At 40.5% G+C, this 26,374-nt stretch overlaps 6 protein-coding genes across 9 annotated transcripts in view; 2 read left to right on the top strand and 4 right to left on the bottom strand.

Annotated features, from left to right (window-relative positions):
• The window catches only part of LOC125801196 (zinc finger protein 271-like), a 173,161-nt gene that overhangs the window by 10,340 nt on the left and 136,447 nt on the right, over positions 1 to 26,374 (top strand). The window lies entirely within an intron of this gene.
• The window catches only part of LOC125801412 (zinc finger protein 239-like), a 294,118-nt gene that overhangs the window by 225,121 nt on the left and 42,623 nt on the right, over positions 1 to 26,374 (bottom strand). The window lies entirely within an intron of this gene.
• The window catches only part of LOC111196651 (zinc finger protein 850-like), a 491,117-nt gene that overhangs the window by 428,697 nt on the left and 36,046 nt on the right, over positions 1 to 26,374 (bottom strand). The window contains exon 1 of one of the 3 annotated variants that reach the window (XM_049477321.1): positions 3,234 to 3,304. The exons of the other annotated variants lie outside the window; for them this stretch is intronic. The gene's annotated coding sequence lies outside the window, so the exon portion shown is untranslated. Of the gene's footprint in view, positions 1 to 3,233; positions 3,305 to 26,374 lie in introns of those variants that run through there. 3 annotated transcript variants of the gene reach the window in all.
• Positions 1 to 26,374, bottom strand: part of LOC125801367 (zinc finger protein 41-like) — a 170,168-nt gene that overhangs the window by 107,767 nt on the left and 36,027 nt on the right. The window lies entirely within an intron of this gene.
• LOC125801282 (zinc finger protein 271-like) overlaps positions 1 to 26,374 on the bottom strand; it is a 179,360-nt gene that overhangs the window by 123,183 nt on the left and 29,803 nt on the right. The window lies entirely within an intron of this gene.
• LOC111189864 (zinc finger protein 271-like) overlaps positions 1 to 26,374 on the top strand; it is an 85,173-nt gene that overhangs the window by 53,611 nt on the left and 5,188 nt on the right. The window lies entirely within an intron of this gene.

The raw sequence follows: 26,374 nt of genomic DNA, 5'->3' as shown, positions 1-26,374 counted from the left end.
GAGTCCACTTCCCCCAGGTTCTAGCTATTTCATCTACCCATGCAGGACTGGTCAGGGTGGTGGTGTAGTCGTCAGTTATAGGAATAAATCAGAATACAGAGTTTGAAGCTAAGTCATTTGAACTGTTTAACCTTATAGTCGCAGGCCCATCTACTGCCACCAAAACCCAACATTCATTCCTGCTGATAACTATGTACCGTCCTCCAGGACCATATGCAAAATTCACTAAGAAATTCAGTATATTTTTTAGCTGCAGTAGCTCTCAACTCTGACAGAGTTATCATTGTTGGTGACTTTAATATCTATTTTGAAAAGAAACAGGGCCCACTGAGAATAGCATTTAAATCAATTTTGGATGCATTAGCCTTCAATGAGAATGTAATGGGCCCACCTACTGATGTACTGACTCAACTTTTTTTTCATTTGGTGATCGTTTTGGCTATGTTGCAGCCAGGGGAATGCATTTTTGCAGAAAACCTGCTTTTTCATTAAATTTTTGAAATCTAATGTCTTTTACTCTCACGTCATTCATACTCTCTGGACGCATTTTGCACTCTCTGGACATGTTCATGGCAAAAATGTACACACACCTACAAACTGCTCTTAAATCATTATACATCAATATTGTTTTGCTTTTTTTTTTTCATAAATCAGGATTTTAACCATTTAAATAACTGTTTAATAATTTTATACAGTAATACAGTAAAAATGTGTTTTCAATGGAAGTCAATGGGGCATTTTTGGCCACGAAGGTGTTCAGAGGGAGTATTTGACACTACATAAAAAAATTCTACCAATGCCCCATACATCTAATATTTATTATATGAGAAATAGTACAACTTTTGTGGGGGTTTTTAATGAATAATTAATCATGAATGTAATTAAACTGTCAATTAAAGGGTTAAAATCCTGGAATGTATTAAATATTTGATCATTTTGATCAGGGCTGGATTTGATTAAGTGATTTATGAAAAAATAGCAAAAAAAAAATGTATATGAGTATTTTATTGCTGATTTTGTGCATGTACATTTTTGGCAACAAAGGTGTCCAGAGGGTGCAAAATTTAAATCTGGCACTACGTAAAAAAATAATAATGCAATCAAATCAATTTTGTTGCTAATCTTTTACATGTCCAAGACTCTAATAGTCACCAATGCCTCATTTGTCTGCTGTTTGTTTTGTGGAAAATAATTTTTGTGTTTTTTTTTTTTTTTTTTTTTTTTTTTTTTGCCAAAATACAACAATAGTTAAAATATTTAAACGGTCATTTAAAGGGTTAAAATCCTGAAAATTATTTAATGTTTGGTAGTTTTGGGTAGAACGGAAGTTGATTAAGTGATTTTATGAAAAAAAAAAGTTTATTTATGTAAAAAAAAAAATATTGATGTATAATGATTTAAGAGCATTTTTTAGGTGCTTGTACATTTTTACCACAAACGTGTCCAGAGGGTGCAAAATTTGAAGGGGGCTTGAGGGTTAACCTGAACATTTATCACCTGGCCGCTTTATTAGCAAAAACACAATTACAACTGCAACAACAAATGCATTTATCAAAAACCGCTGACTTATATTCTATTGTAAATAAAATACAATATAATTTTAAGTACGAGTTAACAAAGTTCTTAGCCTTACAAAGCTTTTGGGAAATGCACCCCAAAGCTATAAGTGCACTTTTTATTTATCTTTCTTTTAATTTTGGGTGCATAATTCCAGTAAAATGGTAATTATTTATTATGTGAAATGGTATAAATGAAAATTAGCTGGCCCCTATTAAATACAGCTGTGACATTTATATATCTTTTAGAAATTTGGTCAAATGAAAAACACTTGTCATTTTAGTACGCTATATTCATTTCTAGCCACTTCTTTTCTGCTGTTTCTGAAATAAAATATTTTCTTATTTTGTCTTTTTTATAGGCTGCACTGTAGTGGTGTTAAGTGTCCAAGAATGCTCTCATCAGTGGAGGCACAGCTGGCTGCAAAAAACGTCTGTGTCTGCATGTTTATATTATGTGAATTAAAAGTGGTTTTATTATTAAAATAATTGTATTAATGCCTGTTGATTTATAAATTGTTTAATTGAAATCAAATTTTATTTAAGTAGCTTAATTAAGTATTGCATTTATAAGTGATGGTATTTTATTTAATTAGCTTAAGTATTGCATTTATAAGTGATGGTATTTTATTGAATTAGCTTAATTAATATTGCATTTATAAGTGATGATATTTTATATAATTAGCTTAATTAAGTATTGCATTTATAAGTGATGGTATTTTATTTTAATTAGCTTAAATATTGCATTTATAAGTGATGGTATTTTATTGAATTAGCTTAATTAATATTGCATTTATAAGTGATGATATTTTATATAATTAGCTTAATTAATATTGCATTTATAAGTGATGATATTTTATATAATTAGCTTAATTAAGTATTGCATTTATAAGTGATGGTATTTTATTTAATTAGCTTAATTAAGTATTGCATTTATAACTGATGGTACTTTCATTAATTAGCTTAATTAAGTATTGCATATATAAGTTATGGTATTTTATTTAATTAGCTTAATTAAGTATTGCATTTATAATTATTGTATTTCATTTAGCTAACCTAATTAAGGATTGCATTTACAACTAATGTTTTTTTATTATATTATTTAAATATTGCATTTGTAATTTAATGTACTGTATTAAACTCTTTTAATTTATCAATGTAAAAAAGAAGTCAAATAGCTTAGTGCTCTTTCTTTACTACTTTTATTTTGAAATATGTCATTATAATCATTAATAAGTAGGCTGGGGAACGTGAAAAGGCCGTGGCTTGGCCGTAGCTAATACGGAACTACTCCGGGGCTGATCCAGATCTGGTCCAGATCTGTAACGGACCTGTTCCAGCGAGTGTAACGGTAAGCGGATCCGGCGCGGATCCGGCCCATATTCGGTCTAAAGGAACACCTGAAACGCTTGGTCTGGACTGGTGCTGGCCCAGTATCTTTTTGACTCCGTAAAACGGATCCGTGACGGTTTTGGCCCGTTGTGCATCTGGACCCCGGCCCAGAACCGTTTTACGGATCCGGCGCGGAACTTGTGATAGACTCGGCCCGGATCCGGCCAGAATGCTTTTTGCTATCTGGGGTTGATGTGGGTGTAGGAGTGAATGTAGAACAGCGTGATGGAGAGAGAGAGAGAGAGAGAGAGAGAGAGAGAGAGAGAGAGAGAAACTTCTCCTTACCTTCTGTAGTTCAGCTGATCCTGCTCTTCCTCCGCTCCAGCTACAGTCCCCGGAAGCTCAGCCTCATCCGGGTTATGTAGAGCCCCGCCCCCTCCCCCGCTATATCACATTATACCCCATCACCGCTAGAGGGAGCCCGCGAGGGAGTCCTCAATGCATGGAGCTGAATGGAGCAAAACAGCTAAAACTCTCATTTAAAACACTGTATAACTACTTCTCTGGGGGTTTCCTTTCATTTTACAAAGTAGAACAAAGTATTTCACTAAAATAGGAGAGAAAACGTACCTCTATATTTCCATTTTCTAAAACTAATGTTTTTATTCAGTAGATTTACTAGCATTACTGCTACTGATGCTGGAGTTACACCCAGAGCTCATTTAAATGGATTAAAACTGCAGTTTATAAGCTTTAATAATTATCTCTGCGGTGATGCAACTTGTCTCATTTCTTTTATTGTTGAGATTGTGTAAATATGAATGAGAGTTTGTTTAAATGTTTTCTTCTTGTTGGTACTTACACAGATGAAAATAGTAATCTACTAAAATAAATAGGAAAACATATTTAAATATAACTGGAACATACTTGGGTTGTGGGGGCTGCTGCTAAATGGTTGTTAGAATTGGGTTAACTGCACTTACACTGAACTCTAAAATTAAAGCAGCAATTGCAGTTCTGGACAGTATGCAGATCTCATTAGTCTTGATAATGAACAGGTAGGACATTTTTCATGTTCTTTCTGTTTACAACTCACTCTGAGGAATTCTGAGCACTTCAGAGCACTGACTGGTGTGTCACGGGACCGTGTAGGGTACTACAATCAAAAGTGTTGCAGTACTGAATACTACATACTGGGCGGTGTGTAGTATGCAGTACATACTAGTGCAGTATGCAGTATAGTAGTATGCCATTTCGAATACAGCCTAGGACTGAGATAAAGTGAGCTATGGCTAGCTGCTCACTTTCTCTTATTATGGCTAGACACTGAAAGCAGGTTTTACCTCTTTGAAAACTTGAATGATCTTAATTTGTACATCCGAGTATCAATTAAAGACATTGAAGGTATTTTTTCTGAAAGAGAACCGCGTTTAGGTGTTGGCTAGCGTTCATGTTTGGTAATTATAACTAGAAAGCTAGCTAGCAGCCACAAAGTGAGCCTCTGAGATTATCAACGAATAAACGTATAATAATAAAAAACGTATCACCATGAATACATGATATACAAATAAACATATTCCATATTATCATACATCACATAAAACATTACTTATTCCCATACAATATGAAAAGTGACTTTATAATATCGTAATTTATCACCACCATATCCACCACATCTTACCTCAGAAAGAGCTGAATAACTTTCCAGTTGCACAAGCTTCACTTTATTCTGTTCAATGAATCAGTAGGAGTCGAATCACAAGAATAACTAAACCTAACTGTTTTTAAAACTTCACATTTTACAATTTTATATCATAATAAATGTATGGTCAACATTTTCTAAATAAGACTAACCGAGTCTCCTAAATCTGAGTGATTTATAACTTTTGTACATTGTACATTGAGGTTGTTCTGAAGTGATGAATCAACCGAAGCTTCCTGAAGTTGACAGCAGATTGATTCATTTCCAGCAATAACTTTTTTTTAATATACAAAAAAGAACAGAATAAAACAATAAATATAATGCACAAAAATGTGTTTTTATTTTAACAATTTAATTATATAAGTATTTCATTGTTGTACATAGATATGAACATCTGTGTGTGTAGTATGATGTGAGGTAGTGCAATTGGCTTAATAAATAAACACTTTTCCAAGGCAAAAACACAAGTGAACAACAGAATGAAAAATATGGAACAAAAAAAGTTCAGATAGCAGAATGGTTTGTTGTTAAGGGTGAACTGAAATGGACTTAGGGTGTAGTGAATCATGATAACAAATACAAACATTTGTTGAATAGCCCACCTCTGTTCTCCCCAGCATTCTGAAATACAGCACTGTTAGCTAATGCTCCCAATAGACCACAATGCTAGTGATAGGGGCATAGCTTAACCCATACAAAAAAAACACTATTTTTACACCATTAACAACAAACTCAAAGTAGCTCCACACTTCACTGGTAGAATTCCAAGGATGATGATATTTAAAGCAAGGCAGTGAGAACTTTAAAAGTACACAGACAGTTTATTAAAAACACTGTTTATACACACAGTTCCTACAGATAGTTTATTAAAAACACTGTTTATACACACAGTTCCTACAGATAGTTTATTAAAAACACTGTTTATACACACAGTACCTTCAGATAGTTTATTAAAAACACTGTTTATACACACAGTTCCTACAGATAGTTTATTAAAAACACTGTTTATACACACAGTGCCTACAGATTAGTTTATTAAAGCACTCTTATACATACAGTTCCTTGTCGTAGTTAAGCCAGGAAAGGTCTGAAAATTAATGTTGGGGAAATGCATAACTTTCCAGTTGTTGCTGAAAATATCTCTATAATATTTGTGCATTTTTAAGCATTTCTTGTCAGTTGACTTATTGTGGCTTGACTAGCTGAAGGTATTGTGTATATAAACTATCTGTGTATATAAACTATCGCACTGTATTTCGGAATGTTGGGGGAGATCAGAGGTGGGCTATTCAACAAAAGTTTATACTCGTTATTGACTACAAAATCAAGTCCATGTATATAACTTCTCCCCTAAACTGAAAAGGAGAAAACAGGGGATGGAAAAACAAACAGATTATGGGTCAGATTAGAACTGGATTAGTATGTGAAAAGACATTTTTAAGGCCTTATTGTCACGATGGGGTGTGAAGGAGGAGGAGGACGTAAGTGCAAAGATAACACTTTATTAAATAAACAAAACAAACACAGAAAAGAAAACGGAATACATAAACTAAGGCTAAGACTAAGGTAACGACTGGGATATAAACACAAGGCTAGGCTACTAAGGCTAAACACTACAAACAGGATACACGGCAAGATATACAGACTAGAAAACACAAAAGACTCGACACAGCACGTACAAACAGAGGGGCTTAAATACAGGAGGAACACCTGGGCAGGGCTGATGAGGGGGCAGGGCTACAGATAAGACACAGGTGAGAACACTGATGGTTAGGGCAGGGCTAAGACGTGACAGATACACAACAGAAACACGTGGCTGTGAACACATGACAGGAAAACAGAGGGGAGGAGCACTAGGGAACAAATGAGGGAGAAACATAACACAGACTTAGGCTAGGGTGTAACATAACCCCCCTTCAACGGCGCCACTACCAGGGGCGCCGAGAGAGAGGGAACAGAGGAAGGGAACATAGACGGGACTAACGACCGAACAGGGGCTGAGACTGGACATGAGACTGGACACGAAACGGGGACAGGACCTGGAACGGAGACGGGATAGGGGACTGGACAGGAAATGGAAACTGGACAGGAGACGTAGACCGGGCAGGGAACTGAGACTGGGACTGGACAGGGGGTTCAGACTGAACAAACGACTGGACTGGGGACTGAGACTGGACAGGGAACAGAACACAGGGCTGAGACTGGACAGGGGGCTGAGACTGGACAGGGGGCTGAGACTGGACAGGGGGCTGAGACTGGACAGGGGGCTGGACACTAGACAGGGACTGGACAAAACTGGACAGGGGAACTGGAACCATGACAGAGACGGGGACAGAAACAAATACAGTGACTGGGACGGGAACAGAAACACCACCGGGGACAGGAATGGGAACAAACACAGACACTGGGACCAGGACAGGGAGAGACATGGGAACAAACATTGGTGGGTGCCCAGGACTGGCAAAAGTCTGTAGGGAAGTCCAAGGAGCCAGCCTGGGCACAGTTCTGGGGGCAAAGACAGGAGGCCTCGGAGCAGGCCGGGAATAACGGGGCTTGGGACCAAACATTGATCTGGGAGTAGGCTTGGGGGTGTACAAAGTTCTGGGAGCAGGTACCGGGTCAGGGGCAGTGGGTACCACATGGGTGGCAGGCACTGCTGGTGCTGGAGCTGAGGCTGTAGCAGCGGGAGCTGCTGGTGCTGGAGCTGAGGCTGTAGCAGCGGGAGCTGCTGGTGCTGGAGCTGAGGCTGTAGCAGCGGGAGCTGCTGGTGCTGGAGCTGAGGCTGTAGCAGCGGGAGCTGCTGGTGCTGGAGCTGAGGCTGTAGCAGCGGGAGCTGCTGGTGCTGGAGCTGAGGCTGTAGCAGCGGGAGCTGCTGGTGCTGGAGCTGAGGCTGTAGCAGCGGGTGCTGCTGGTGCTGGAGCTGAGGCTGTAGCAGCGGGTGCTGCTGGTGCTGGAGCTGAGGCTGTAGCAGCGGGAGCTGCTGGTGCTGGAGCTGAGGCTGTAGCAGCGGGAGCTGCTGGTGCTGGAGCTGAGGCTGTAGCAGCGGGTGCTGCTGGTGCTGGAGCTGAGGCTGTGGCAGCAGGTGCTGGAGCTGGAGCTGTGGCAGCAGGTGCTGGAGCTGTGGCAGCAGGTGCTGGAGCTGGAGCTGTGGCAGCAGGTGCTGGAGCTGTGGCAGCAGGTGCTGGAGTTGTGGCAGCAGGTGCTGGAGCTGGAGCTGTGGCAGCAGGTGCTGGAGCTGGAGCTGTGGCAGCAGGTGCTGGAGCTGTGGCAGCAGGTGCTGGAGCTGTGGCAGCAGGTGCTGGAGCTGTGGCAGCAGGTGCTGCAGCTGGAGCTGTGGCAGCAGGTGCTGGAGCTGTGGCAGCAGGTGCTGGAGCTGGAGCTGTGGCAGCAGGTGCTGGAGCTGGAGCTGTGGCAGCAGGTGCTGGAGCTGGAGCTGTGGCAGCAGGTGCTGGAGCTGGAGCTGTGGCAGCAGGTGCTGGAGCTGGAGCTGAGGCAGCAGGTGCTGGAGCTGAGGCTGAGGCAGCAGGTGCTGGAGCTGAGGCTGGAGCAGTGGGTGCTGCTGGTGCTTGAGCTGGAGCTGAGGCTGGAGCAGTGGGTGCTGCTGGTGCTTGTGCTGGAGCTGAGGCTGGAGCAGTGGGTGCTGCTTGAGCAGGTGCGGCGGGTGCAGCTTGAGCAGACGCGGCGGGTGCAGCTTGAGCAGACGCGGTGGGTGCTGCTTGAGCAGGTGCGGCGGGTGCAGCTTGAGCAGGCGCGGCGGGTGCAGCTTGAGCAGGCGCGGCGGGTGCAGCTTGAGCAGGCGCGGCGGGTGCAGCTTGAGCAGGCGCGGCGGGTCTAGGAGCTCGTGACCTGGGAGTAGGCACAGGAGCAGAGGCTGGACCCCCAAGCACATGAACTGGGGTAACAGCGGGCACAGGGTCAGAGGCGGCCGGGGCCGCGGGAACTGGGTCAGAGGCGGCCGGGGCCGCGGGAACTGGGTCAGAGGCGGCCGGGGCCGCGGGCACAGAGTCAGAGGCGGCCGGAGCCGCGGGCACAGAGTCAGAGGCGGCCGGAGCTGCGGGCACAGAGTCAGAGGCGGCCGGAGCCGCGGGCACATAGTCAGAGGCGGCCGGAGCCGCGGGCACAGAGTCAGAGGCGGCCGGAGCCGCGGGCACAGAGTCAGAGGCGGCCGGAGCCGCGGGCACAGAGTCAGAGGCGGCCGGAGCCGCGGGCACAGAGTCAGAGGCGGCCGGAGCCGCGGGCACAGAGTCAGAGGCGGCCGGAGCCGCGGGCACAGAGTCAGAGGCGGCCGGAGCCGCGGGCAGCGCTGAAACAGAGGCAGCGGGAGCCGCGGGCAGCGCTGAAACAGAGGCGGTGGGTCCTGCTGGCGTGAGCGCGGCAGGCACCGCGGGTACAAAGTCAGAGGCGGCCGGAGCCGTGGGCACAGAGTCAGAGGCGGCCGGAGCCGCGGGCAGCGCTGATCCAGAGGCGGCCGGAGCCGCGGGCAGCGCTGAAACAGAGGCGGTGGGTCCTGCTGGCGTGAGCGCGGCAGGCACCGCTGACGTGAAGGCGGCTGCCACCGCGAGCTTGGAGGCGGCTGGCACCGCTGGCGAAGAAGCCGCTTCAGCGGGAGCTGAGAGTGCGGCTGCCGCCAAGATCCGGACTGGAGCCGCAGATTCAGCAGAGGGCGTGGTTGTAAACACCGGACCGGAGCTTGCTTCCGGAGCCGGAGTCGACGATCTGGAAGCCGGCCGGGCTGGTGAGCTGGACGCCGGCCGAGCTGGAGTGCTGAAAGTCGGCCGGGCTGGAGAGCTGAAAGCTGGCCGCGCTGGAGAGCTGGAAGCCGGCCGAGCTGGAGTGCTGGAAGTCGGCCGGGCTGGAGAGTGCGGTGGAGCTAACATGCTAGTTAGCTTAGCTGGAGCTGGGCCGACACTCTCCACCCCAAGGAGAGGCGCCGGGAGCGGTTCATCCCCCCGAATTAGCTCCGCGAGGAACCGGAGATACTCCAGGTCCGCCTTCCTCGTGGCATTCCACTTTGCTACGTCCATTTTTTGGTCGAGTCTTATGTCACGATGGGGTGTGAAGGAGGAGGAGGACGTAAGTGCAAAGATAACACTTTATTAAATAAACAAAACAAACACAGAAAAGAAAACGGAATACATAAACTAAGGCTAAGACTAAGGTAACGACTGGGATATAAACACAAGGCTAGGCTACTAAGGCTAAACACTACAAACAGGATACACGGCAAGATATACAGACTAGAAAACACAAAAGACTCGACACAGCACGTACAAACAGAGGGGCTTAAATACAGGAGGAACACCTGGGCAGGGCTGATGAGGGGGCAGGGCTACAGATAAGACACAGGTGAGAACACTGATGGTTAGGGCAGGGCTAAGACATGACAGATACACAACAGAAACACGTGGCTGTGAACACATGACAGGAAAACAGAGGGGAGGAGCACTAGGGAACAAATGAGGGAGAAACATAACACAGACTTAGGCTAGGGTGTAACACTTATGCCTCTGTAAAGGCTGGGCTGTCAATAGAACAAATAACGCCTCCCTCATAGGAAACGTTTACGATGATTGGAAGGCGCTTAATTAGCTGATCAGTACATCGTGTGGAACGATGAGCTTCTCCATATCTTCTGTCAAAAGGAGAGTGGTGTTGCTTCCCACAGAGACTCCAACCACCACAATCCCTCTTCTGTTTTTTTCTCAGGTTTCTGCAAGTAAAAATATTTTTTCCAGTTTTCACCATTAGACAGTTGAATACCGAAAAATTACAGTATTTCTCATTTGTCAATATTTCCTGGGACAACACGGAAGAAATGACACTTTAATGTAATCTAAAGTAATCAGTGTACATCTTGTATAACAATGTGAGTTTGCTTTGCCCTTGAAACAACTCAACACACAACCATAACAACATTAACACCACCTCCTTTAAACAGCTGCAGTAATAATTTACCTCACAATATTCAGATGTGTAATTTCTGTAAGCTGCAAGAGGGCAAGTTCTGCCAGCGCTGCCTCTCTCCACAGCGCCTCCTCGTGGTGCTTTCCCTCTTCTTCTAAGATCAGTTCACCAACAGGAACAGGCCCATCTCTAGTGGCTTGCATCCGGGTTGAAATTAGCTATGAAAAACATAGTGTTAAATAATGCTGTGAAAATACACTATAACCATACGGGGGACTAATTTTGTGGTACCACTTTAAAATAAGACTACCTTTATAAAGGGTTTGTAAATGGTTTACAATTAGTTTATTAATGGTTACTAATTAGGATGTAAATGTCTTAAAAATCATTAATAGTCAGTTATAACACACACATAGAAAGGGCAACAATGACCTGTTATGAAATAATGAACCCACAGCCATCTATATTGTTGCCCTTTCTATATATGTGTTATAACTGATTATTAATGATTTTAAAGCATTTACAACCTAATTAGTAAACATTAATAAACTAATTGTAAACCATGTATAAACCCTTTATAAAGTCTTATTTTAAAGTGGTACCAATTTTGTTTTGTGGAAGAATGTATTTAATTTACCCTTAACCATTTTATACACAGTCAAGTCAGAATATTATGACCAGCTCCATACACCATACACCTATGACCATACACTCACTGACTATCTTTTTAGCTCCGCTGATCATAAAGGACACTCTGTATTCCTGTATCTGTTTCTCTGTGTACTTTATTATTAAGTTGGCTTGGAAAAGTCAACTTACTGTTCTTCGTAATCTTCTTCTTATTATTATCTTATTCTGCGCTCAAAATTTAATCACTATCTCCTCCTACAGCTTGTGACGTAGAAATACTAAATTTAGCAGTATCGTAGGACCTATACCCGATTAGGTTGCTTGTGCTTTTTAAGCGATATATCGTACGTTTTTCGTAAAAACTTCGTAAACGTGCACTTTTTTTCCCCATAGGAAATGAATAGGGGACAACTTTGAACATCCACATAGGTCACAATTTTTGAGATATGAAGACAAAAATCGGACGTTCTTTACGGAAATTTCGACGATTTGACGTTTTCATACAATTGTCGTACGAAGTTTCCCCATAGGAATGAATGGGGGGGGGCCTTTCTCTCCCCTGCTCTTCCAGTACTGTGTGTGTTTGGAGGAGCTGCTGTATGGAGCAGATACTGATCAAAAGTTTGGACACCCCGGCACCCCAGCCAGGGCTTAGCAACCAGTTAGCAACACCTTAGCAACCACCTGGAAAACATTAGCAACTGCATGGCAACCACTTTAGAAATGATAGCAACTGCCTAGCAATCAAATAGCAACAGTTTAGCAACCACCTGAAACACGTTAGCAACTGCCTAGCAACCACTGAGCAATCATATGGAGTTTGTTAGCAACTGCCTAGCAACCATGTGGAATATGTTAGCAACTGCCTAGCAACCACAATAGAAATGATAGCAACTGCCTATCAACCGATAGCAACAGCTTAGCAACCACCTGGAAAACGTTAGCAACTACCAAGCAACCACTTAGCAACCACTTTAGAAATGATAGCAACCGCCTAGCAACCAGTTAGTAATCAAAAGTTTTTAGATTTCAGCATTTAATCAAAAGTTTTTAGATTTCAGCATTTAACCAAATATTTTTGGATTTAAGCATTTAACCAAAGGTTTTTAGATTTTAGCATTTCATCTAAAGTTTTAGCATTTAACCAAACATTTTTAGATTTAAGTGTTAAAATCCTCCACATGTGTCTAGGAAGAAAAATATGGAGAACATAACACATGGCTATCCTAAGTCAAAGAGCCAGCAGAGTTTATGTAAGAAAGAGGAGATAGGCAGTAAATAGCGGTACAAAAATCTGATTTAATTTTAGCTTCCCACCACTCATTTGCACATACAACAAACCATGGCAGTATTTACATTATTTACATATGCTGTATAAAACAACAAAGAAAGTACCACTCTGGGAAATGTAAACTATGGACGGTGCTACAGAAAAGAACACAACAAAACATAACCATATTAAACTACCTAAAGCCAAATTAAGTACAAAAAGAATATAAAGAAAAGATACTCCCTAACTAATAACCTAAATACAAGGGGTAGCACCCGCCCTCTTACCTAGGGACCGATACAAACAACTCCTACATGATGTAAAAATGTACAGGTGCACCTATTTTACCTGTTAGCATACCCAAGGTGGTACAGCCAAACCAGTGAGTGAGCCAAAAAGAGGGATTAAGTTAACCACATCAGAGAAGTAATACAATAAAATTAGGCTACAAGAGCGCATTGGCCTTAAAGCATACCCCATGGTTCTCTCTCTCTGTCGGCCATCTTGGTTCAGGTCCTTTTGTAGTCTCCACCCACAACTCTCTCCCATGGCTCACCTGAGAGAGAGAGAGAGCGAGAGATAGAGAGAGAGAGAGATACTGCACGTAAGCATTTAACCAAAAGTTTGTGAATTTTACCATTTAACCAAAAGTTTTTGGACTACTTCTCAGCCAAAGTATTTGTATTCCACAATTTAGCCAAGGTTTTGGGCTTTAGAATTCAACCAAATTTGCTCCATTGCTTCATCAGTAAAAAATATTTTAATTCCAATTTAGTCAAATAAACATTTTTACTGATTATAATTTTGCATAAAGGGGATTGGAAAAAGAACAGATAAAGGTAATATATAAGATGTAAACAATATAGGTAAGATTGTGACATCAAGACTTACATATTCTTATGTATTCTTAAGTATTATAAAAATGAAATAGAAATTATGAATTTCAAGATAAAGCGCCACCTACTGTACCCACCCAGAGAGCATAGACAACTGTACTTTTAAATACTGTGCATAGTATTTTGATTGTCAGTTGCAGCCATAATTATTCTGATCAGCTCAGATATTTTGTTTTGATGCAGGAATACGAAGCCTTTTTTGTGTTGCTGCTCTCAGTTCTCTGTGTAGCCATGTGTTGGGGTTGTTGCTTTGTCTTGAGCCACATAGGTTAGGAGATGATAAGGAGATTCTGAGACTTCTGGTGGACTTTGGTAGTTCACTGGTGGTGCTTGGAAGGGTTCTCCGTGCAGTCTCTCGACTGTCCATTGTGGCTGTTGGGGTGTTGTTGTCCCTCAAACAGAAGTACAGACAAAAAAATGGTTCATTTGTGATTAAAAGTAATTCCATAAATGTTGTTCTAAGACACTATAGGGTGGGCTTTAATTCATATTAGACCCCCCCCCATATCAAACCCACTCCAACGCCCTTGATAGCAACAACCGCGACGTCCACCACTTGCCAGCCCTCTGCCTGGGAAACCAGGAGTTTGGTGATACATTTCACTCGGATGGGAGACTCCTTTTTGTAGGGCGTCATCGGCCGTGAAAACATTCTGTGTAAAGAAAAGAGCACAAACATACAAAATAACATGTTTATACTGTTTAATTCATTATGTTTCACTTAATTTATTGTATTACCCATGATTTAACGGTTCATATTCAAATATTTTATTAAACTATATATTATTAAACTGTTTTTGGACTAAGTGGGGCTATTTTGCTGTTATTGTTCTGTTGTGTAACGCTTAGCACTGATTAAATATTACATAATAAAAAATAATATGAAAATAATTAAAATAGATATTTTTTTACTTAGCAGCACTTGTGTCCCCATTTTAAAGTGTCTGGGTGGAAACAACACCACGCATCTCTACCAAGCAATTAAAAAAGATATATTTTTATCTATTGTCATATTATTTAAATAGTACCAAGCGATACATATACAGAACAATAACAGCACAATAGCCCCACAAAACCCAAAACAGTTTAATATTATGGTTTATTCTCCCAACCAATCAACAAATAAAATATTTGCATATGAACAGTTGAATCATGGGTAATACAATAAATTAGGTGAAACATAACAAATATTTTATTTTTAGTCCGTTGTGCTCTTTTGTTTGCAGAGAATGTTTTCACAGTCGACGACTCTCTACTAAAAGTAGAGTCTCCCATCCGGGTGAAATGCATCACCAAACTCCTGGTGCCCCGGGCAGAGGACCAACAGTTGGTGGACGGTGCGGTTTTTGGGATGTCAATCAGACACATTCCTAAGTGATTACTTATTGGATAGAAAATGCTGTGTGGTAATCTGAAATTCTGTGCTGAGTATTTGTTTATAAACAGTCTGACACTCTTCTGAGGTAGAAATCAGACAAAGAATAAATCTGCTCTGGGAAGTCATTGATTCTGACCCACCTGAAGATGAAGGCAGGGGAGAAAAAATAAAAAAATTCCCGCACCGACCGCGCCGTCTGCGTCCTTAATAAAAACTTTTAAGAACCAGGGAATGGCGAATAGTTTTATACAGTGCATGTGATCATGTGGTTTACAAATCAGACATTAAAGATAATGAACGTCTAGCATAAACTATTATTTATATCGTCTCATTGCTGTGTGCATCTGTAACAAAACATTTATAGGAACTATTAAAATAAAGAAATAGATTTGTGAGCCTGTACATACATAAGTGTAAATCATCCAATACAGTGTTGGACGAAGTTTATATCACACTATCGTTTGTTTTGTTACAAACAGTATAAAAGCTACTGCCTGTGGCTAAATGGTGGAATGCCAATACTTTTGGCTGATTGAGCTGTGTGCAAAAACTTTTGGTTAAATTCTAATATCCAAATACTTTTGAATAAATGGTGGTGCAGCACAGATATGCCTCTTTATGGTTTAGTATATCTTCAGCCCAGCAGTGTAAACTCTTAAAAGCAGAAACAGTTATGATCATAAACCACAAGCACATGTCTTTATGAAAAATGCCAATTATAAAAAAATACTTTCATAGGGTTTAAAAGGGCTGATAAAAACCTTTAGAAAAACACTGCAAAACACCACAAAACCAGCAGAAAAATATAAAAACCATAGAATATTTGTTTTAGCAGGAAAGGATAGTAAGCTTAAATGAATGTGTTTAAATTCAAAAGACAGGTATAAAAACAATTAAACACATTTTATTTTGAATTAGTTTAAACACAACACACACAATCAAAAATCAAAAGCACAAACACATACAACCTCACCCCCCCAAAAAACCCTAACAGAACATGCTAAGAAATATTACAATCTGAACACAAAAACTTGTCAAATTACCACATTATGGTTCATTAAAAAGTGGGCTTTCAATGTTTAAAATGACCTCCCCTTCCCTCACAACTTTTAACGTCACCACTCCACACAGTGGCGGGAACGCTGAACTCCTCCATGGTGTCACTGAGGAGAACAGTCTCATCGCCTTTTGTGGAGATTCCCACGATCTCCGTCTCCACTGTGATCTTCAGTGACTCTGGTTCCTGTAACACAGAACATGGTGATAGGAGTAAGTTTTAACAGTCTACATTCTTTTCTGGTACAACAGCACAACAATAAAGTGTTAAACTACGGCACTGTAGTTATTAGTAGTGATGGGTCAGACTCTTAGCCGGCTCTTTGAAATAAACGACATGCACTGACTCCAGAGAGTGAGCCAATATATATATATAAATATAAATGTATAGATTAAAGTTTTACGATGATACATATAAACCACAGTAGAAGACAGCATAAAAATATACATTAAGGAAGAAAACTAATGATAGAAATAGTGAAATACTAACAAGAGGCAACAGTGAAAGCTCCTCATAAACTCTTACAGTTTTTAGGCATTTCTTATTATTAGCTCTCTAAAGGATTTCAAAAGGCAAGGCAAGGCAAGTTTATTTATATAGCACCTTTCATACACAACGGTCATTCAAAGTGCTTTACAAATTAGAAAATACACAGAGAAATAAAAAAAAAAAATAAAAAAAAAAATAAATAAAAATAAAAAAAACATGTAAAAGATTAACAGTAAAAATGGAAATAAAAACTAAAATAAGAATAAAGCATGATTGATTAAAACATGATTAAAACAAAGAGAATTAAATTAAAAACATGTAAAAGAACAACAAGGAATTAATAAGAATAAAGCATGAATAAAACATAATATAAAAGTGCCGTTACAGAATAAAAGTGGGCGGAGCTGCAGTGTTTTAAGCTGAGCTAAAGGCCTGATCAAACATGTAGGTTTTCAGTCTGGATTTAAACATGTTTAGTGTTGGAGCTCTTCTAATGCTCTCTGTTAACTGGTTCCATTTAAGAGCAGCGTAGTAGCTAAACGCTGCCTCTCCGTGTTTAGTTTTTACTTTAGGCGGCTCTAACTGACCAGTTCCTGATGATCTGAGAGTTCTGCTCGGCTCATACTGCTGGAGCACATCAGATAAATATGCTGGTCCTGCACCATTAAGACATTTATAGACCAGTAACAGAACCTTAAAGTCTATTCTGTAACATACTGGTATCCAGTGTAGGGATTTAAGGATGGGGGTGATGTGCTCCCTTCTTTTACTCCTAGTCAAAACTCTGGCTGCTGAATTCTGAATCAGCTGAAGCTGTTTGATGGTCTTTTTTGGGAGTCCAGTTAGGAGTCCATTACAGTAATCAATCCTACTAGAAATAAAGGCGTGGATGAGTTTCTCCAGGTCTGCTTTAGACAGAAAATCTCTGATCTTATTTATGTTCTTTAGGTGATAAAATGCTGATTTGGTGACGGCTTTGACGTGACTGTTAAAAGTGAGATCAGAGTCCATTTGTACACCAAGATTACGCACTAGTTCTTTAGATTTTAGGCTTTTTGAATCCAGATAGGCAGCTAGTCTGTGCCTCTCATTACTATTCCCAAATAAAATAATCTCTGTTTTATCTTTGTTTAACTGCAGAAAGTTCTGTCCCATCCATTTATTTATCTGCTCAAGGCATTTACACAGTGAGTCAATGGGACCGAAATTGTTTGGGCAGAGGGCCATGTAGATCTGAGTGTCATCTGCATAGCTGTGGTAAGATATCCCATAGTCACGCATGATTTCACCCAGAGGAATCATATATAAATTAAATAAGAGTGGCCCAAGAATTGAACCCTGGGGTACACCACAGGTCACTGGCACAGTCTCAGAAACATTATTTTCCATTTCCACGAAGTATTTCCTTCCTTGAAGGTATGAACTGAACCATTTTAGGACAGTTCCAGAAATTCCAACCCGGTTCTCAAGTCTATCTATGAGAATGTTGTGGTCAATGGTGTCAAAAGCAGCACTGAGATCAAGCAGTAGTAGAATAGACATTTTTCCTGAGTCTGTGTTTAAGCGAATGTCATTGATAACCTTAATAAGCGCAGTCTCAGTACTATGATTGGGCCGGAAACCTGACTGAAATTGGTCTAGACAGTTATTTATGGACAGGAAGTGCATAACTTGCTTGAAGACAATTTTTTCAATTATTTTTCCAATGAATGGTAGATTAGAGATTGGTCTGTAATTGTTCAATAAGTTTGTATCTAAATTTTTCTTTTTTAAGAGAGGCTTCACAACGGCAGTTTTTAATGCATTTGGGAAAACACCTGACATGAGTGAGGTATTTACAATTTGAAGAATGTCTGCTGATATTGAGTAAAAAACATTCTTTAAAAACTTGGTTGGTAATGTATCAAGACTGCAGGTGGATGATTTGAGGTGACTCACTGTATCAATTAAAACTTCTTCATTAATAGTGCTAAACTGGCACATGTTGACTATGATGCTTTTGCATGGTTTTGGAGAGCACATGGGCTTGTTGGTGGATACACTGTAAAAAATGATGTGCTGGTTTTACTTAAAAATATAGTGCAACGTTTTTGCAAGCTTGTTTTTAAGTGTTACCCACAAATCTTTTTTGATAACTTTTAATTAAAATATTAAACTGATATTACTTAATAATTTGCTTGCAAAAATGTTGCACTATGTTTTTACGTAAACCCATAGAAACATTTTTCGTCATTTTTACAAAAAAAAATTACAGTGAAATTACTTAAAAATAAGGTTGCAAAAATGTTGCACCATATTTTTACGTAGAACCAACAAATATTTTTTAGTCATTTTTAACTAAAATCTTAAACTGACATTACTTAATAATAAGGTTGCAAAAATGTTGCACCATATTTTTACGTAGAACCAACAAATATTTTTTTACTCATTTTTAACAAAAATCTTAAACTGGCAATACTTAATAATACGTTTGCAAAAATGTTGCACCATATTCTTAAATAAAACTAAGAAAAGTTTTTTTGTCCTTTTTTCAAAAAGTCTTAATACTGACAGTACAAAAAAAATCACTTTACGCCTTCACATAAAAAAATGTCTTTGTCCAGTGAATAAACTTAATATTAACTTAACTTAATATTGTAAGATGAACATGAGCAAGACAGCAGGTTGAGCAGCTGAACATTAAATATTTAAAAGCAGTTAAAAAAAAAAGTCTTAGACCATTTCAAATGAACTCCATTTATTTTTTTTTTAACAAACAGTCTGTAATTATAGAAATACATGTGTTTTATGCTCATCTGCAAAAACTCTGTAAAACAGTGTAGAAACAAAAATAATATTTTATCCCTTTGTCTCCCTAACCTGCAGGCCAATTACTGAAAAAAAAGCATTTTTACAGTCAGTTGAAATAAGTAGATCAGAAAGGTGTTTGTACATAACTTTTTATATTTATTGCACATCAGAATAGAGCAGAATAAAATCCTTTAAAAAAATTTTTTTTTTTTTATAAAAAGCAAAAAGTAAACAGTTACAGAGAGTGTCACAGGTGTGCTTCGGCACACGTGTAAAAACACTGGCTCTGATTGGCTACCACCTCTGTCCCGCATAACTCGCCACCTGATTGGCTGAGCCCAGACCTCTTTTTTTCTCAGGCTGTAGCCCATGGAAACGCGCATGCGCAGTTTATCGCTGTAGAACAAAGAGAAACTCCTAAAATAAACCGTTAAAGTTGATAATATTTTTTTCTAAAAGCAGTGCTCGGATATGAGGATTACTGGAGACTGGACTGATGGATGTTGTGATGTTTGGAGGGGTTCTGAAGCCCGGACTCTGAGGTACGCGCTGATATTCTCTGTTTGCGTGTGAGGGGTGTCCTGTAGTAACCCCAGGCGGATCAAAGAGCGTGTTCACAGACCGAACCGTCTAACGCACTCTTATTCAGGAACCGTACATCCGACAGTAAAACGGTTTGCAGCTCCGTAATCCTGAGAGTCAGCAGGCTGTCATTGATATATTGAGCCTGTAATTATTCATAAACACAGCCAGATATTAATTATTATATTTATCTGGCCCGCCGTCGGGCCAGGGCGTGTTAAGAGCGTGTCAAGTTCAACAGGTGTTACACCGAGAACTGTCACCTGTTTAGACCTGGAGTCACAGATCTCTATAGGTCACAGTTCATGGTGAAACACCTGTTACTACTCACTAGCCTGGGCAGGGGTCCGCTCGAATTACTGTTATTATATCATTATATAGTGTTGTAGAAATGAAAATGTGAGGTGGGCTACCCCCACCTCTCGTCCGGGCTACAACTCCCTTACGTGTTCGCTGAATAGAGGAGTCTCAGACAGATGGAGTGAAGTTGAAAGCAAAACAAGTATTTATTACAGAAAAGCTGGAACCAGGAGAACACAGAAACGATCGGTCAATGATAGTAACGCACTGCTTTTAATCACCAGTAACGTCAACGGCGTTGTAACGACAGGAAAAGTAATTAATTATTTTATCCCGTTACTGACAAAATGACGTCGTTACCTAACGCCGTTACTTATAACGCTGTTATTCCCAACACTGATAATTATAGAACTAAGTGCACCAAGCTGCTCAGTGAAAAGGAGATTGTAAAAAAGGGGTTGAAGTGGCCAATCATTGTAGCTAACATGCGTTAGCCTTATAGCACGCGAACAATACTTTGATTAGCCAGCTAGACCGACTCTGGTCTGGCGTTACTCACCGGGGTCTCTAATGCGGTGCACGCTAACGCGGTGTAAGCATTATAGCACGCTAACGCTGTGTTAGCATTACAGCACGCTAACGTGGTGTTAGCATTACAGCACGCTAACGCGGTGTTAGCATTACAGCACGCTAACGCGGTGTTAGCATTACGGCACGCTAAAAATAAGTTGATTAAGCCAGCTAGACCGACTCTGGTCTACTCACCGGGGTCGCTAACGCGGTGTTAGCATTACGGCACGCTAAAAATAAGTTGATTAAGCCAGCTAGACCGACTCTGGTCTACTCACCGGGGTCGCTAACGCGGTGTTAGCATTACGGCACGCTAAAAATAAGTTGATTAAGCCAGCTAGACCGACTCTGGTCTACTCACCGGGGTCGCTAATGCGGTGTTAGCATGACGGCCCAGCCCGGTTTGTACGCGCCCAGTGCCGGAATAGCCACCCGAGTGGTTAGCCTACGTGCTAGCTAGCTACATTTGCCCTTTCTTTCGGTTTGATGCTTGCCTATAGCTGCAGGCCAACACAGTTCACTGAAGCACCGTGTTTCTAAAACCAACTTAAACTACACAGATAACTCACAACTGTAAATATCTCAAAAATAATCAGTCACTGTGCTCTTACCCATGCAGTCCATGCTCGCTGCCTTCCAAAAGTTCTTCATCAGTGGAGATAAGTACTTGTATCAGTGCCTCGTGGTCTCCCAAGCAGCCTTAAAATATTTAGTTAGGCGTAACAAAATCTTAACATAATACACACTAAAACTATTGGGTTGTACTTATTTTTGTAATTAAGCAAAGTTCGAAAAGTATAATTTTAGGTAAAATCTTCTCATTATAATGAGCAAACATCACTGGGCTCAAATCATGTTGATTTTACTCAAATATTCATGCAATATTTCTCCAAATTTCTAAACAAAATAAACACACAAAATATTGGGTTGTACATACTGTTTTAATTAAGCATAGTTCAAAAAGTATAATTTTAGGTAAAATCTTCTCATATTAATGAGCAAAGTTTACTGGGCTCAAGAATCGTTTTTTGCAGTGTAGAGATGTACTGATGGCTTGTCTGATATTGTGGATTTTAGTATTAAAAAATTTAGCAAACTCATTACATCTCTCAGTTGAAACTAGCTCAGGGGTCATATATATAGGTGAGTTAGTTAGTCTGTCAACCACAGTGAAAAGAACTTTGCTATTGTTAATATTATTGTTAATAATGCTGGAGAAGTAGGTTTGTCTACATGTGCACATTATTTTATTGTAATCACGCAGTCTATCTTTAAAAATTTCTTTGTGAATGTGAAGCTTGGTTTTACGCCATCTGCGCTCAGCTTTTCTGCATTCTCTCTTTTGGAGCTGAACTGCAGCATCATTTCTCCATGGAGCTTTCTGCTTGCATGGCATGGTTTTAACTCTAACTGGTGCAATCTCATCTAAAACTCTAGCAGTTTTTGAGTTAAAACTATCCAGCAGAGTATCCACAGAGTCTGATGGTTTGCATGGTGCAGAGCACACTTTGCTCACAAAAAGTTCAGCTGTCATGTCATTTATCTGCCTTTTCTTGTACCTAATCTGTCTGGCTTCACTGTGTATTGAAGTCCACATTTCAAAGAAGACACAGTAGTGATCTGACAGTGCAACATCCTTAATAGAGGTTGATATGTTGAGACCCTTCGAAATAACCAAATCCAGGGTGTGACCATGACAGTGTGTGCTTCCAGTCACATGCTGAGAGAGTTCAAAAGAGTCAAATACATCATAGAGTTCTCTGGCATAATTATCCTTGGGATTATCAATGTGAATGTTAAAATCACCAGCAATAATAAAATGATCAAATTCAGTAGAAATAAAAGACAGCATATCTGTAAAATCATCAATAAAATCAGCATTGTACCTTGGAGGCCTATAGACAATTATTAGTAATATTCTTGGTGTCCCTTTTAAAACTGCACCTAAATATTCAAAAGATGTGAAATCACCAAGTGATAACTGCTTGCATTGGAAAGTATCATCAAACAGCACAGCTACACCTCCACCTTTCTTGCCGGTACGTGAGACATTTAAAAAGTTAAAGTTTGGTGGAGCCGACTCAATTAATACACTTTCAGCACTACAAGAATTTAACCATGTCTCTGTTAAAAACAGAAAATCAAGCCCATAATTTGTAATAAAATCATTAATTAGATAGGACTTGTTTGTAAGAGATCTGATATTTAGTAGAGCTAACTTAATAACCTGTGCATTTTGTTCCAAAGACTGTGGGTTACAATTTATATACTGCAAGTTGGATATATTCACATTATCTGACCTATACTCTCTGTTCTTTCTGCTTCTGATAAGAACTGGAATGGGGGAGATAACTGGCACACAGGGTCCGTACTTGTTTTGAAAACATGTACTGCTGACTTCACCATTGTAGCAGCACGGACCCAAAATATATCAGTTTGCTGGATTACTTGTGGCGGCCTCTTCCCTTATGGTGGAGGGAGGTGGGAGGGGCTCCTGCTGGTGAAGAAGTCGAGAGCGGAGCTGTCTGTCCGGTGGTTTAGGAGCTTGTCTCTTCTTTTTGGGTTGTAGGGGGAGTTTGTTTAATACTTCCTCATGTTCATGTTCACTGGGCTTCATTTTGGTCCCCTTTTCTAACTCCTTGATTGGGGAGTGTAGTGGTGGTGAGGATGGGGGTTGCTGGGTCCGTGAGGCAGTAGGTGACTGTGGAGGAGAAGTTGTGCTGATTTTTCGCTGTACCTGAGGACTCGCTGACAGAGAAAGCGTCAGTCTTGTCCCTGCAGATACCAGCTTCTCCATGGTTGCTGGGAAGTTCAGGTGGGGTGATGATGGGGTGGAGATGGAGGATGATGATGATGAGGTGGAGATGGAGGATGGTGTGGAGTGTTCATGCAGTTGCGGTGTTTCCGGCAGCTGATACAGCAGAACATTGCTCCCGTCCGATAACTCCGCAGTCTCTGTGGGGGGAGGATGTTGTGTCTCTGTAGTGCAGACAGTGTCCTTGGGTGTTAAAGCTGACGTGTCTTCACCAGTGGGAACAGAGAAGTTGCACAGAGAAAAAATGAAGTTCTCTGACAGGAATTTGACTCCCCTCTTGTTGGTGTGCAGTCCATCTCTCCTGAAAAACTCTCTCTTCCCAAAAAACAGATTGAAATTGTCAATGAAGTTCAGTCCGTTTGACCTGCAGGTTTTCTGAAGCCATATGTTTAAAGCCAGCAGCCTAGAGAACATATTGCAGCCTCTTGCAGGTAGAGGACCACTAATGAATGTCTGAATGTTGAACTTGCGCAGTGTGGTAAAAAGATCATTAAAGTCCCTTTTTAACACCTCAGACTCCTCTTTCCTTGTATCGTTCTTTCCAACATGAACAATGATCCGTTTCACTGTTCTGTATTCAGCCAGTAGTGTTGGAAGCTTCTCATTCAGTTCAGAAACGGTGATGTTTGGCTCACATCGAACAATGAGTTTCTGATTATTGTTCATGCCATGAACAGAGTCATCCCCCAAAACAAGGGTGTCTGCTGTGGCCACAGCCTGGAGCCCTGTGGCTCTCCTGGGGTGTTTTGAATGGCTGAATCTTCTGGTTCTTTCTGTATCATACTGGCTGGTATTAGGAAAGTCATTAAGGTCTTGCAGTGGCTCAAATCTATTTTGCAAACTAAGTGACTGGAACTGATTTCCTCTGGCTCTGTGCTCTGATCTCTCGCGTTTGGGTTTAGCTCCAATGCGAACCCATTGCTGGTTTTGCCCATATCTTTCAGCTGTACTCACATTAGGAATGTCCACATGATCTGCTGGTCCAGTTCTGTTCGTCTCCACTGCTCGCTGCTCCGTTAAAATCCCTGCCCGTTGTCCGCTGGCAGCACTCCCACACTCCGTTGGTCCTCGAACAGCACAGAGATGCCAGTCCTTAAACTCTGATAACAAGGACCGAAAATTTGTTTCCAAAACAGTCATTCTTTGTAGAAGATTGTAGCAGTTCTGGCAGCACTGGTGCTCTGAACCCACACAAGGAGGCATCTTGCAGATTTCTTCTTAAGTACTCTACAGGAACTTTTCTGATTCCTGTGCCTATGGCTCTACTATAAGATGTCCAAAAGAAACTAGAAAAAAAATAAAATAAGAAACAAAATATGGTAGTGCTAGTGCTAATCTAAATAATGAGCTCAGACACTGTAGCTCGAAAATATCTGAAAATAAAGAAAAGTATGAAAGATAGCAGAGATAGCAGAGCTAAGCAGAGAAGCGTCTGAACGGCACAGATCTTACTATCTGTGGCTTTCTCTGCGTTGCTACTGTGCACTCTCTCTACTTTACTATCTGTGGCTTTCTCTGCACTGCTAATGTGCACTCTTGCTGCTTTACTATCTGTGGCTTTCTATGCAATGCTAGTGTGCACTCTCTGTGCTTTACTCTCTTTGGCTCTTGCAGCTTTACTATATTTTTAATGGTGAAAACTGGAAAAAATATTTTTACTTGCAGAAACCTGAGAAAAAAACAGAAGTGGGATTGCGGTGGTTGGAGTCTCTGTGGGAAGCAACACCACTCTCCTTTTGACAGGAGATATGGAGGAGCTCATCGTTCCATACAATGTACTGATCAGCTAATTAAGCACCTTCCAATCATCGTAAACATTTCCTATGAGGGAGGCGTTATTTGTTCTATTGACAGCCCAGCCTTTACAGAGGCATAAGGCCTTAAAAATGTCTTTCACACACTAATCCAGTTCTAATCTGACCCATAATCTGTTTGTTTTTTTCATCCCCTGTTTTCTCCTTTTTAGTTTAGGGGAGAAGTTATATACATGGACTTGATTTGTAGTCAATAACGAGTATAAACTTTTGTTGAATAGCCCACCTCCGATCTCCCCCAACATTCCGAAATACAGTGCGTTTATATACACAGATAGTTTATATACACAATACCTTCAGCTAGTCAAGCCACAATAAGTCAACTGACAAGAAATGCTTAAAATGCATAAATATTATAGAGATATTTTCAGCAACAACTGGAAAGTTATGCATTTCCCCAACATTAATTTTCAGACCTTTCCTGGCTTAACTACGACAAGGAACTGTGTGTATAAGAGTGCTTTAATAAACTAATCTGTAGGCACTGTGTGTATAAACAGTGTTTTTAATAAACTATCTGAAGGTACTGTGTGTATAAACAGTGTTTTAATAAACTATCTGAAGGTACTGTGTGTATAAACAGTGTTTTTAATAAACTATCTGTAGGAACTGTGTGTATAAACAGTGTTTTTAATAAACTAATCTGTAGGCACTGTGTGTATAAACAGTGTTTTAATAAACTATCTGTAGGAACTGTGTGTATAAACAGTGTTTTTAATAAACTATCTGTAGGAACTGTGTGTATAAACAGTGTTTTTAATAAACTATCTGTAGGAACTGTGTGTATAAACAGTGTTTTTAATAAACTATCTGTAGGAACTGTGTGTATAAACAGTGTTTTTAATAAACTATCTGTAGGAACTGTGTGTATAAACAGTGTTTTTAATAAACTATCTGTAGGAACTGTGTGTATAAACAGTGTTTTTAATAAACTATCTGAAGGTACTGTGTGTATAAACAGTGTTTTTAATAAACTATCAGTAGGAACTGTGTGTATAAACAGTGTTTTTAATAAACTATCTGTGTGCTTTTAAAGTTCTCACTGCCTTGCTTTAAATGTCATCATCCTTGGAATTCTACCAGTGAAGTGTGGAGCTACTTTGAGTTTGTTGTTAATGGTGTAAAAATAGTGATTTTTTTTGTATGGGTTAAGCTATGCCCCTATCACTAGCATTGTGGTCTGTTGGGAGCATTAGCTAACAGCGCTGTATTTCAGAATGCTGGGGAGAACAGAGGTGGGCTATTCAACAAATGTTTGTATTTGTTATCATGATTCACTACACCCTAAG

This window comes from Astyanax mexicanus, chromosome 4, assembly GCF_023375975.1.
Source record: "Astyanax mexicanus isolate ESR-SI-001 chromosome 4, AstMex3_surface, whole genome shotgun sequence".
In the NCBI taxonomy this organism is placed as follows: Eukaryota; Metazoa; Chordata; class Actinopteri; order Characiformes; family Acestrorhamphidae; genus Astyanax; species Astyanax mexicanus.
The sequence above is the reverse complement of the archived record's forward strand: the minus strand, read 5'-3'. Positions and strand labels throughout refer to the sequence as shown.